This window comes from Catharus ustulatus, chromosome 4 (assembly GCF_009819885.2).
Source record: "Catharus ustulatus isolate bCatUst1 chromosome 4, bCatUst1.pri.v2, whole genome shotgun sequence".
In the NCBI taxonomy this organism is placed as follows: domain Eukaryota; kingdom Metazoa; phylum Chordata; class Aves; order Passeriformes; family Turdidae; genus Catharus; species Catharus ustulatus.
In genome coordinates, this window is record NC_046224.1 from 67,046,638 (window position 1) to 67,059,979 (window position 13,342).

Below are 13,342 nucleotides of genomic sequence, written 5' to 3' on the forward strand. Positions count from 1 at the left end.
AAATGATCCATCATCAAAAGCCTGATGCTTTGAAAGATCCTAGGAAATAGTCACTTGGAGCAGCAAGACACGATGTGCACAGAATGGATGTGTGTGCGTGGCTGGGTATTGCAGACATTTCCTCTTTCTCACAAACGTGTCTAAATGAAACTTCATTTGGGAAGTTGGATTTCCAGTTTTTCCCAACCCTGTTAGGTTTCCTAACCATGTCAGGAAACCACAAGCAGTAAGCAGTAACACAGATTTGGTTGTTCCCAGTGAAAATCTAGGAGAACAATGACAATTTAAGAAGGGGAGAAGGGCAGCCTGGAGAGTTTCAACAGGAATCAGCTGTACATTGAACTTACCTGGAATGATCTCTCCAAAAGGTGTCAAAATCATTTAAAATTCAACAGAATTTTATTGAAATGTTATCTAAAAACTTAAAAGAGAGAAAAAAATCAGAGCAAGCATGAAAGGCAGAGTGCTTCCAGATCATGATCCCACAGCCTTTTGGAGGCACACAGAGCAGAGAAATGAAGACAGTTTACCTGCTCAAAGGGATGTTTCAAAATCTGCTTCTGTTCAAAACATTTCCTGACTTCAGATTTTTAGCTTTGTCTCCATCCCATCCTTTTTTCAGTCTTGAACAGGGTTTGTTGCAATTTGTGCTCAAGTTATGGACATATTCCTATTTCTCAACCACTTCAGAAAATCTCTTTTACTGTTGCTCCCGTTGATCCAGTCGTAAAATGGAAAAAGTGTGGGATAAAAAATAAAACCACAGGGTTTTATTTTCTTCTTCCACATACTCCTAGTTCCTCCAGGTAACATTGCTTCTTAAATAACTGCAAAATCAGTGAAAAACTTATGGTGAGGGCAACAATCCTAAAGGCTGCTAAATTTTAACTTGCACTGGTTATCTACAGAACTCGGAGGGATTCATGTCACAATACTGATATTAGCTGTTCCTTCATCAGAAGCCCATTCCCAGACAGCAGTAGAAGGGAAATGTGACTTCCCTGGTGCCCTGTAGCAGGTTATTAGCAGAGCTGCAAAAGGGGCATATCTGAAGTGTCCTACTCCAAACCCAGTCACATTTGACTGCCCAGCAGAGCTAGGATTCATAATTCTGGTTTATCCTTTAAAAAACAGAAGCTTTGTCCCAGGATTGCCAAGTGCTATGATACTAATTAGAAGAGGAAGAATGTGAATCAGGCATCTGTTAGTTTGCAATAGATGCTAAATGCCTGATTGTTCTCTTTGCCCTTGCAAATCAACATTTAATATCAAAAGATATTATAAATCTTAAACAGCATGATTAAGGCATGAAATGTGAACCTAAAATGTACAATGCACAAACAGGTCCAAAATCTTTGGTTTGTGTAAATATCTGAGCATAAAAGACAAATGATGCAGTGGAAACATGGCCCCCAGTGTGAATTTGCAAAACCTCTGTATTTTCATGCCACCTTACTCCTCAAAATAAAGCAAGGCTTTCCTAGTTTTGCAGCCTGTTCTAGTAATGGTATTATGTGTCATGGCTCCTGTTTTTCCAGCTGGATGATGTGCACTGTACCAGCTGCTATAAGTCTGCTCCAGATGCTCACCTCCCGTGTCTTCGTGATTTCCTCATGGAAAGGGTTGTCAAGCACTGGAAAGGGCTACTCAAAGGGTCACTATTCCTGGAGATGTTCAGGAAATGACTGGACAAGACAATCAGTGTTCTTGTCTGGTTAGCAAGGTGGTGATTTACCAAAAGTTGGATAAGATGATCTTGGAGGTCTTTTCCCAAGATTCTTCTTTTCTCCACCTTAATGGTTCCATGATTCTCCTGCCTATTCTCCAAAAAGCCCCATGCCAGGTCCCCAGGACCCTCTGAGGCTAGTCAGTGGGTCCCCACAAGGTCCCTTGTGTACCATAGAGTGGCAGGACTTCGGTTCTCACCCCCAGGTATTTCACTGGTGGAGAGCATAGCTGCCCCTTTTTCAAGTGATTAAAGACAGTCTGATTTATGTCCTTGAGCACTGGACAAAATCTACAAATAATCATTACCCATGATTCCAAAAAACCATATATTAAGCATATTCTGGTCAGAGGTGGCAAACTGTACCAGGGTAGGATTTAATTATCCCAGTGGATAAGTGTGGGCAAGTTAACAATATCATATGAACACCCAAGGACTGTGCATTCCAGAGTCCAAGGCAGGAGATATTTCTCCATGGTACAGACTGACTTCCATTCAGGAATATGGACTTACAATCTGGGCACTTTGCCTAAAGAGAGACAAAGACTCCAGGCAGAAAAAACAAAGTACATGGAAAAGGTCCAGCAATGCCTATGATGCATGATTTTCAGCAGAGAAAGCAGTAATATCTTCCTAATGGACAAAAAGATGCTTTCAAGATAACCAGGATAAAAAATGTTCTCATTAGCACTGAAGATAAAACAAACATCAATGTTTGCTTAATTAGCAGTCACAAAAATTTAGCCTAAACAAGAAGAATTTTTATAACCAATAGAATAAGCAACCAAGGGAGGTTATGAAACCTGGAACCATGAAGGTGCTTAAAGCTAAATAAATACGCATAAATTAGAGAGCATTTACTGCCACTTTGCTCTGATTTTACTGCTTTGCAATGCACTGGCAAAATAGAATTGATCTTCATTTGCCAATGTGATATTTTCTTCCATAAAAATAAATGTGTCTATCCATTATAGTGGTTATTCCTGGGATGGTTTTTATACAACTAATGGAGATTTTACTGGCATTGGCTTCACATGGCACATTCCAAAAAGAGGACCCTGCTGGGGACATTGATGACAGCTCCAAAATCCAGGCATCATTTCCCTTTGGAAGCCTCCAGAGCACTCATCCTTCCAAGGTGGGCAGAGGTCTGCAGCCTTGGAGAATTCTGCAGATGTTGGAAAAGCATGGGGATCAAGGAACGAATTCTCTGTGGGGTTTTAGGATAATTTTTTTTAAAACTCTGATATACTCTACTAAATAGTTGGCCAATATTTGTGTTATTTTTGCCCTAACAAACTCTGTTGTCACTGGATAATTGAAACTCACTGATAATAGAAGGGAAAGTGCATCTCAGTCATGAAAATTTCCTGGGGATTGAACTCTGCCAATAAACGTACCTTAAAATGCAGCATTATTCCAGACAGGAATTAGCAGTTTTTGAACAAAGAAGAAATGACTGAAGGGAGCTGTAATGGTAGTGTTCAAATACATCAAAAAAAGCTTTTGGACTGTGATTATTGCTATCAGGCACAAAGAAGATTATTTACAGTCCCTGTGTTTCCATCATTGCACTCACAGAGAACCCATCAAAACAACAACTAACTCAGGAATACAACGTGGCATTTCTTCAAGGTGATTATTGAATTATTACAGCTTTTCAAGGGGATAGGGAGGCAGTGTTATTCCTACCTTTGTCAGTCCCCTGTCATCACATTCCTACTCTCATATCTTCCTGCCCGCCTCGCCGCTGCTGGCACTGCCACCTTCCCTTATCCAGCTGTTACTGCTTGTGACCCTCAACAGGCTCCATTCCCATCCTTGTCAGTCGCAATTTCACGATTATAAGCCGCACCATTTTGACTAAAATTTTGGTCCGAAACCAAAGTGCGGCTTATAATCAGGTGCGGCTGATTGGACAAAGAAAGAAAAGTTGTTGTTTTAGTTTGGAGGACAGGTGTCTGCTGAAAAAGGTAGGAGCTTCTCTTTGAAATGGAGAATGTAAACCCCCTCCCTCCAAATTATTATAATTCTGAAATCAAGGGGCTCTCAGGCAAAGATATGGGAATTAGGAATAACAGTTCTTTTCTAGGGAAATTAAAATAGCAATACAGTACTACAAAGAAACAAACTCCAAACCCTGACACAGTCAGAGTACAACCTGACACCCTGTCAGGCAGGGTGTTGGCAGCAGTCCCATTAAATGGTGGCTGCATCCTCCTGCAGTGACAGATGTGATTCAGTTGGAGCAGTGCTCCTGTACAAGGTGCAGTTTCCCTCTGGAGGTGCAGTGGTGATGTGGAGAAATCCTGTTTTCCTCTGGAGTCCAGTGGAGAAAGGGGCTCCCTTAGTGTCCCAAAACCTCTGTTTTTATCTTGGTAAGAAATGTTGGGCTCTTCCCCCTGGCTGGAGCAACTTCCAATGGGATGCAGTAATTTTATCAGTCCCACAGTGGGACTCAATGGCCATTAGCAGAAAATGACTCGCTGGAGGAAGGATGGGTTGTGAAAAGATAAAGAACAATGCCCTGCCTGGTTTCAATGGATGGCCCATTAGCAGAATATCTCCCATTGAGATAAGGATCACTGCCCCCACCCTCAACAGATGGTGATAAAATAGATACCTTTTATCACACTCTGTATTGTAATGTGCAGCTTGTAATCAGGTGCAGCTTATAATTGTGAAATTACTGTAATTAAATCTCTTATTTGGATCCAAAATATGTACAGGACAAATCAATTTTCTCTGTCTCAAAGCATTCATGTGCCACTTGTCTCCTAAAAGAATTTTCATCAGAGATTATAGGGAAGGTGTGTGCTAAAGTCTTTACAAACAATGCGATGGGTGAAGGTATGGGTGTTAAAGTCTTTGAAATGGGTCTTAATATCTCTATTAACTTCAACCAGCAGGTTTGCTGCAGAGCTCAGACAGCTTGGATCCTGAAACAGATAAAGGTTCTGCACAAGTTTCTGAACTTTGGGCTAAAATGCCAGGTTCGAGGGGGAGTATGTGGTAGGCAGTTCAGGAAGGCTGCACCTTCCAAGTACCTCAGCCAGTGGGTAAAGAAGAGGGCAACATGAATCTGGGAGTTTAGGATAAAAGGAGGCTGCACCCTCCAAAACCTCAAGAGAGAAAACCCCATGGGCATGTGCCCCAATGGACTCTCTCCCTTTATTCAAATAAAGGTACAGGACTTCTCTGTCTCCTTCATGGACACTGGCTTTCCATAGCATGATTTTGCATACAGAAGTGACTGTTGGAAATGGAGCAAGGTTTTTAGATATTACCCTCATCTTCAACATTACCATAGTTAGTTTTAGACTCACTAATTCTGTTTAGAAAAAGTAGAATAAGAAGTAATAGCTGGAAATAAAAGCCAGGAGACTTCACCACTCAGTATTGGGCCTTATCTACCAGCAGACCCACAGTTTGTTTATAAAGACACCTCCTTCTCATTCCTTTCACAACCAAGCCCATTCTAGATTTTATGATCAAATTTTAATATTACCTGACCAAGTCATTATATTCCACCTGTTCTAAGTCTTAGGAAAGTTTTTAAAAATTACAATAAATTTCTCACTGTGTCTCAAATCCCAATTGCTTAAACTTGCATAATATGTTTGGGTTTTTTTAAATTAAATCAAAATAATTTAAATTATGATAAAGCATAATTTTAATTTCACTGTAACATTAAATATACTTTCCTGCAGTGAGAATGATTCATCTGGTCTGTAATTTTTTTTTCTTTTTAGTAGTTTGTTCTATCACTAAATTAAACTTAGAGCTTACAGCCTGTGATGCACTGTAAGACAAATCTGGGCTGTTGAAAGCAAGATTTATATGCTTAATAATTAGGTATCTCTGTTCTTTCTTTAATTTGGTTTAGGAGACAACTCATATTTTGGTGTCAGAGTAATTGAATCATTACTTCTATTTTAGAAAAAGCTAGTTCTTGCAAAGGAACACACTGATCATGAGGGTGGCACAGTGTCTATCCAGGGGGTTATTTTTACTTGCTAGTTCCATATCCGGCTCTGCCTGTACTCCAAGGAGACATCAGCAACACATGGATCCCACCTACTGCTATTTCATCTGTACTTCATCACGTGTCACCTCACCTATTCCTTCTCTTCTGGGCACCAAGAAGCCACAGCAATACTGAAAATGCATCAGGTCTCCCAGTAAAAATGAATTTGGCACTCAGGTCTAACACAGCTTGGTTTCAGCTGTGGCCAAATGAACAATAAAGCTGCCAAAAGTAGTGTGAGGATAGGGGAGCAATGTGGAACTATTCCACCAGAAAAGCTTGCTAGGACTCTAAATGAGGTCCATATAGACAGGAACAGGAGATGAAGGGGGAAAAAAACCCATCAGTCATATTTTTATAACAGTAAATTCCCTCCAGTTTCTAAAGAAAGAAGAAATTATCTCAGCTCTTGTGTCGTGGTTTAGGTTTAATCCCAACTGGCAGCTACACCCCACAGAGCTAGGTGCTCATTCCCCCAGCAGCGGGGTCAGGGAGAGAAATGGAAGAGCAAAAGTGAGAAAAGCTATGGATTGAGATAAAGGCCGTTTAATGGTGAAGCAAAAGTTGTGCACAGAAGCAAAGCAAAACAAGGGATTCAGTCACTGCTTCCCATGGGCAGGCAGGTGTGCAGCCATCCCCAGGAGTGCAGGGCTCCATTCAAGCTGAATAACATTAATAGAAAGAATCACTATTGTGCTGGAATTGTCTTTTAGGAGCACAAAAGCTCAGGAAAAGTGATGCCAAAGAGCATAAAATATATCTTTGAAGGGGAGGATGTGTGAGGGAATTCTTTCATGAGGTTTTCTTCAGAGGGAAGTACTAAAGAGGTGGTGTAAGATCACACTCTGCAGAGAAAAAGAGAAAAAGGAATGAGGAAGTAGTCATAGGGTTTTTTCCTAAATTTTTTTAAATGGAAAACAATGTCACCAGATTATATTTCTATCCCCTGGCTGAGGTCTCTTGTTATTTGCCACTGAAGCATCCTGGATTCCTCATGATCCACGCCAGCCCATTCTTGCATATCTCCGTCTTGCTGCACTACAGCAGGTGTACATTTCATCTTCCCAAAATATTCAGCTGCCAGAGATGTGAAAAAGACTTCTGGCAGTTAGCTGTAATTTCCCCCCTAACTACCAGACCTTCGGTTTTGTTTGTAATTGTGAAATCATGAGTGGTTAATTCTTGATGAATTTGTTTGTCCATGAAAACAAAGACAGATTGGCTGGAGGTTGTCTACTGAATCAGCTGAGCTGAAATCATCTGAACCAACAGGTCTGTTTTCCTTCAGTCTGTTTTCCCCTGACATGCAAATTGATGAAATGCTGATGCTACACTATAGAAGAGTTTTCGTAAGCATTTTTCTGATTTGGAAAATGTGATTTGAAAAAAATAATATTTTATTAGAATTATTGAATATGCAGTGGGAATAACACTAGCATGGGGAATTTCAAGTTTGAGTGGTGTTAGTTAAATGTTTGGTATGCTTCCCAAGAATGTTTTCCACTTGAAATGACAATTAATTTGTGGCTGTTGTTCACATGTATTTGCTTGGCACAACAGCAACACATCTGCATTGCTCTAGGCCAAACTAATATGAATTACCAAAAGAATTGTAATTTACCCAATTATGTGATTGCTTTATACGATTGCTGTCAATGGTTTGACAGCTGAAAAAGTTCCCTGGCTTTAATTATTCCAGTAGTCAGTCTTGCCCAGCTGACTAATTGCTCCATAAATTACAGGTTTTCCACAGAGGTTCACACTGCATGGAAACAAGGGAGCACTGAATAGAGCTTGATTAGCCAAAAGGTAACAACCAAATATTCCCCCATGGAGACAATCGAATTAACAAAGTCAAAATGCATCTTTTTGTTTCATCATTGATTATACGAATATACCTTGACCCTGTGTGGGTGAACACAGAATTTCTGGGACAGAATGTCCAATAGATACTGAAAGCATGAAAAACTGCTTGTGCTGCTGTGAAACATGCAACTACTGTGGCTTCACAAACAAAATCTAAATTTAAGTTGAAAGATAAACCTGCTCAGTGCAATGGTCTATCCTTTTGCTTAGTATCTTGATAAAGTTTTAAGTCTAGGCTTAATCTGTGGCAAAATACTCTGCTCTAAACATAGCTTTTACAGCTGATTTGACATATGAAATCTGTAAGAATATTAGGCTATCACCATATAAAAAATAATTATAAACCATATGGAGAAGGAAAGATATAAAAACTTCTTCCTTAATTCATGTAATTAAATTCTAGCCTTCTGTCAGGATAAAATGTAGACAGCGATTGATCCTACTCTATTAATTCTGCATTAGTACTGGCACAAATGCTTTGGGAATGTTACAAGTTGCTTTGCTACCCACATTTCAAGAAAGTGAAAAAGTAGAAGACTGAGAAGGACAATCTGGGAGTTTTTAAAGTATTACAAACCTTCTGCAGACAGTCTTGAGCAGCTTGCATTTAAATTTAGTGAGGCAGCCAGGAGACCATAGGTCTACAGATACTTCTGTAAAGGAAAATTAGTGCAAATACAACTTTCTTCAACCTAGCAGGGAGGCACAAGATGATCCAGGGACCTTTCTGAAGTCAGATGGCTTTAGAGTAGAACGAGGTCCACACAGCAGTCCTCTCTGGAATCCTGTAGCTGCTAATATTAAAAAAAATACAACCATTTTACTCAATCTCCTCTTTCCATTAATGGCTTTAGCCTATTTAGCCTTACCTTTAGCCTACTCTTTATCACACCTCAAATCCAGTTTTCTCAGTAGGTGTGATCATGGGCACACAGCTCTGCTAACCCACACTAGGGAAGGGTTTTGGTCCTGCTGGGAAAACATCTTATTTTTGATGGCTCTGGGGGAAGTGAGGGAAAAGCTCCACGTGATGAAGGATAGTACAAACCATACAAAGCAGGGCTGTTCAGTGGTCATTACAAGAGTTTCTCTGTTAGAGATCCTGGATGCTTCAGCCCTGGAGAGGCAGGGAACCATCCCATCACAGGGTACTAAGAACACTGAGGAGGCTACAATGCAGGTGCTAAAAATCATTTAATTAATTTTCCTCTCAGGCAGCAAATCAAGAACTCAAGGAGGATGTGAACTGTGCTGCTGAAGGAAAGAGAATGTGGACCTGCTCTGTGGAGCCTCTACAAAGAGTCTGGCCTGCCACTGAGAAAATTTAATTGATCTTTCTCCTCAAGCAGAGCCAAAATACTCACCCCCTCCACCTCAGGTGACACCACTAAAAGAATCACAGCTTCCAAAGATGAAATAATTACAGAGTGAAATTACTTACAGGGGCTTTGCAGGGCAGCAGTCTTGCTGAGGAAGCTGCAGAGGCCCCCACAACCAGGTGATCATTTTGCTTTCAGATGCTAAGGCAGCCAGTTCAACATTGATTAAGGTGCCATGTAAACCACTCATGAATTTTTATACCAACATTGATCAATGGCTTGGACAAAGCAAGAACATAATTTCCTCCACTGGGTAATTGTCTCTATAGGAACACATTAGTAAGAATTGTTCTAATAAGGTTTGTGGGACTATTCCAAAGAATTCAGTCTTATCCTTGGGAAAAATCTCAAGGCCTCTTAAAAAATTAAGGAAGAGTACATAGCATATAAAATATAGAGAGAGTAAGGTGCCCAAGTTCTTGTCAGTTAATTGTAAAAAATATTATATTATTTATTATATATTATATAATATATTATTATATTGATACACTGGTTAAATCTGAGACAGAGCATCTGTAAGATTTTTTTTTTACAAGTAAACATAATTTCCAAGTAATCCTGTCACTACAGTTATAAAAAAGAAACATTTCTGCAAGCTTCCTTGTTGATCTACAATCCCATATTTTTGCACACAGCCTCTGCTTATTAGATTTCTGATTTAATTGAAATGTATTAGTTTAATCTATTTTTCAGTATTACCTGATGACACAGACAGGCAGGATTTATAACCTTAGCTAGCATTTGAGCATTCAGAAATCTCTAGAGGACAGAAATTCACCTCTTCTTCTATTTACAGATACAGCAAAGAAACCCAAGAACTATAAAATGAACTATAAAATTTTCTTTGCAGATTTCTGAGACAGAATAGTGTAATACTTTACTAGATACAAAATTACCTCAGTGCAGGGAGTGCAGAAGGAGTCAGGAAGACTGAGACCACAAAGGGACCTGCTAGTGTAGCCACACAAGAGTTTGCAGGCTGAGAGCAGCAATTTTGGCACCAGTAGTGGGCAAAGGGGAGATGCCACTTCCCTGCAGAACAAATTGAGTGAGGCTGGAAAAATGTCACTTGGTATAACTATGGCAATTATTTATTAATTGCTATAAGGAGCAAAAAGGGAGCCCAGACTTTATATATCTCAGCAAAACATTGACAGTAGAAATGGTGTAGGTCTGCTGGAGAAAATCCTCCGTGCCAACACCTGAATTTCAGGATGAGAGTCAGGAGACTGCCTTACTTTCCCTCAGATTCCTTTGCAAACAGCACACAATGAACAAGAAGAGATTCAAGCACCTGTGACCCTGTATGGCTAGGACACAGTAACACGACCCCACTTGCAAGCAGCAAGAAATAGCAATTTATTGAAAAGAGCCATGGTCTTATCTAAGGAAGACCATGAAAAACAAAGTAGAAAAAGACTCATTGGTCAAAGAAGGCAACACCTCTTTGAAAACAGCTTCTGTAAAAAATACCATGTCTGTCACGTATCTAGCAGGTGTTTAATCATTGTTGTTAGTTCTTGTCCTTGGGCAGTTTGAGAACAAGGTTGCCCTCTTGGTTCCCAGCAGTACCCTAACGACAGTACTGTGTGGGAGATTGTCTTATCATACAAGAGAAAATGCATGTGACAAATGAGCCTAGAAATGAAACCAGCTCCTCTCCACGTTAGGTATTGGGGCAGAAAAAGAGGCGAGGAAAAGGGATGGAGGGGCATGGGCGGAGTGCAGGAGGAGGGAGAAAAGAGATGAATGCTAAGACTCTAGGGAGCTGTAAAAATGTATCCTCTTCAAAGTTGTCCCTTGGCTACGGAACACAGAATGTGAAGTAGGGCATGTAACCATTAATACCTACCCCTGTTTGCTAGAAACTAAGAACTAGGTGCTTCTAGCAGTTTATGGCAGGGGTAGAGATGATCTTTAAGGTCCCTTTCCACCCAGGTCATTCCATGATTCTGAGATTCCCTTTGCCTGTGTGTTGTGGTTACCACACATGTACAACATGAGGACACCGAATACCTTCCTGTTCATGGAGAGCTAACAAAACGAGCCCTTGGGATTCCTGACTCTTCAGAAGGCTCCTCTCTGGCCACTGTTGCATATTTAGAGCCACTTTTGGCAGGCGAAGGGGTAGAATAAATGCTTCAGAAAGCAGTTGCTGTGTGGATTCTGTTCCACAGCTCCTGTGAGAGAGAGAAAATATCAATCTCCTCAGAGTAACCTTGCAATAGCCAACAGTAACCAAAAGCAAGTTGGACCTGGGGGTAATTTTGATTTCACTTTATACTGAGGCTACACCAAAATAAAGCTTATACCATTGTTTTCTCCCCTTCTGCCAGCCCAACGTAACCATGGAAGAAATCACAAAGGAACGAAACCCTGCCACTCACACACATGTTCCTTCAAAACAAAGGCAGGTTGCTTCAATTCATCCTTTTCTGTGCCTACCACAGCCCCTTGTGAGGTGTTTATCTCTGGCAGAATATGCTGATGTGGGCAAATGCTCCCCTCAAAGCTCTGTTCACCCTGGTAAAGATCTCCACTGCTCTGTGGGTTTGGGAACAGGGTGGCTGACACATCCTGAGAGCCGTGACAGGGCTTGCCAGCTTGGAACAAAATCTGGATACTTTACACCCAGTCTGTGCTTTAAACAGCTGAAAATAAATAAATAAAAATACCTCACTGAGCACAACAGCCTTGTTTGGCTTCAGATTAGCAAAACTCAACCCATTTACAACATGGGGGGGCAGTGTTTTCTTGGGAGCAGTGTTTCCCCATAGCAGCAGGGAAATCCTGCTGGAGGTGAAGAGATGGGGAGATATTTTATTTTTATGCTAGTAGCCATTTAACTTCATTAAAGGTGGCAACTAATTTAGGAACTGGAAAGAGGTAAATTCCAACTTTTTGCAAATCACAAAATAAATCATCCCAGTAGTATCCACAGCTGAACAGTCATGACATGGATGTTATGAACAGGAGAGCAGTGGACAAACTCAGTTTCTTGGCTGCCTTTGGACCAGCACTCCAAGGCTGCTATCCTGGCATTTTAACAGAAGAGAGGTGAAAAAAAGTTTCAAATGTAAGCTGCACCTGGAGTAGATAAAAAGAGGAAAAAAATAGTAAACAAAAAATTAAAGAGAGGTATCTATATAAAAGGGAAGATGCAAAGCATCAAACTAAATCAAAGACAGATAAAGGCAGATCATCTTGGCTGCACAGCAGTGTGACTTTAAAGAGGAAATGAGTGCAGAGAGTTTTCAGCTTCTTTCACTTCCTTAAAAGCTTGTTTAAATCAAGAAAAATAATTCACTAATTCACTTCTATTGATTTTCCCCTGATTTTCTCATAGGAATAGAGCATTCTGCTACATATTTTACTCTGTTTTGTTAAAAGTATTTCAGAGGAACTCAAATTTATGTGTTGTTTTCAACAGTTTGACATTTCCAAGCCAGTCACTATGAAAAAATTCCTGGCATAAGAACTTTTCTGTCTTTGAGCCAGTCCTAAGCTGCAGTTCCTGTCCTATCCTGTCCCATCCTGTCCTGGAGCAGGATGTTTAAAAGCTGCTAAAATTTCTTGTTTTCTCACATGGGTGAGGCAGGGGGATGTAGAACAAGCTCTGACTCTTTTCAAACTAAGTGAATCTAGGCGCTGTTCTTCATGCCCAGTCTTGGCTCTCTGAGGGAGAAGAGCGGGAAGCACTGAAGCATCTCTCCACCTTGTCTCTAATTCCCCTGGAGCTACCAATGGCAGAGGCAAGGGGGCTGAGCCTGCTTCAGTGCACCCAGGTCTCAGCAAGGCATCTTTCTGCATTTTGTCAGCTCTAACTCTACTATTGAAAGACCTGCCAGAATTGGGGTGACCTAATTGTGGCCTTCCAGCACCTGAAGGGAGCCTGCAATAAAAATGGAGACACTACTTCCAGTACTAGTGACAGAATAAGGGGAATGGCTTCAAAATAAGAGTAGGATAAGACTGGATATTGGGAGGAAATTCTTCCTTATGAGGGTGATGAGTCACTGGAACAAATTTCCCAGAGGAGTTGTGGATACCCCATCCCTGAAGGTGTTCAAGGCCAAGTTGAATGGGGGTCTGAGCAACCCAGACTACTGGAAGATATCCCTCCATGTGTTAGGGGGTTGGAACGAGATGATTTTTTATGTTGTTTCCAACCCAACCCATTCTATGACTCTATCATTCTGTGATCCAATGACAGACCACAGACCATAGTACCAATGGGTTTTTTTTATTTGAGGTAGAAGATATAAAGAGATATTATTCATCTTCTATAAAGAGAAAGTCCACAAGCCATGAGAAAGCCCATGCTTGAGAGTCTGAATTTCCACC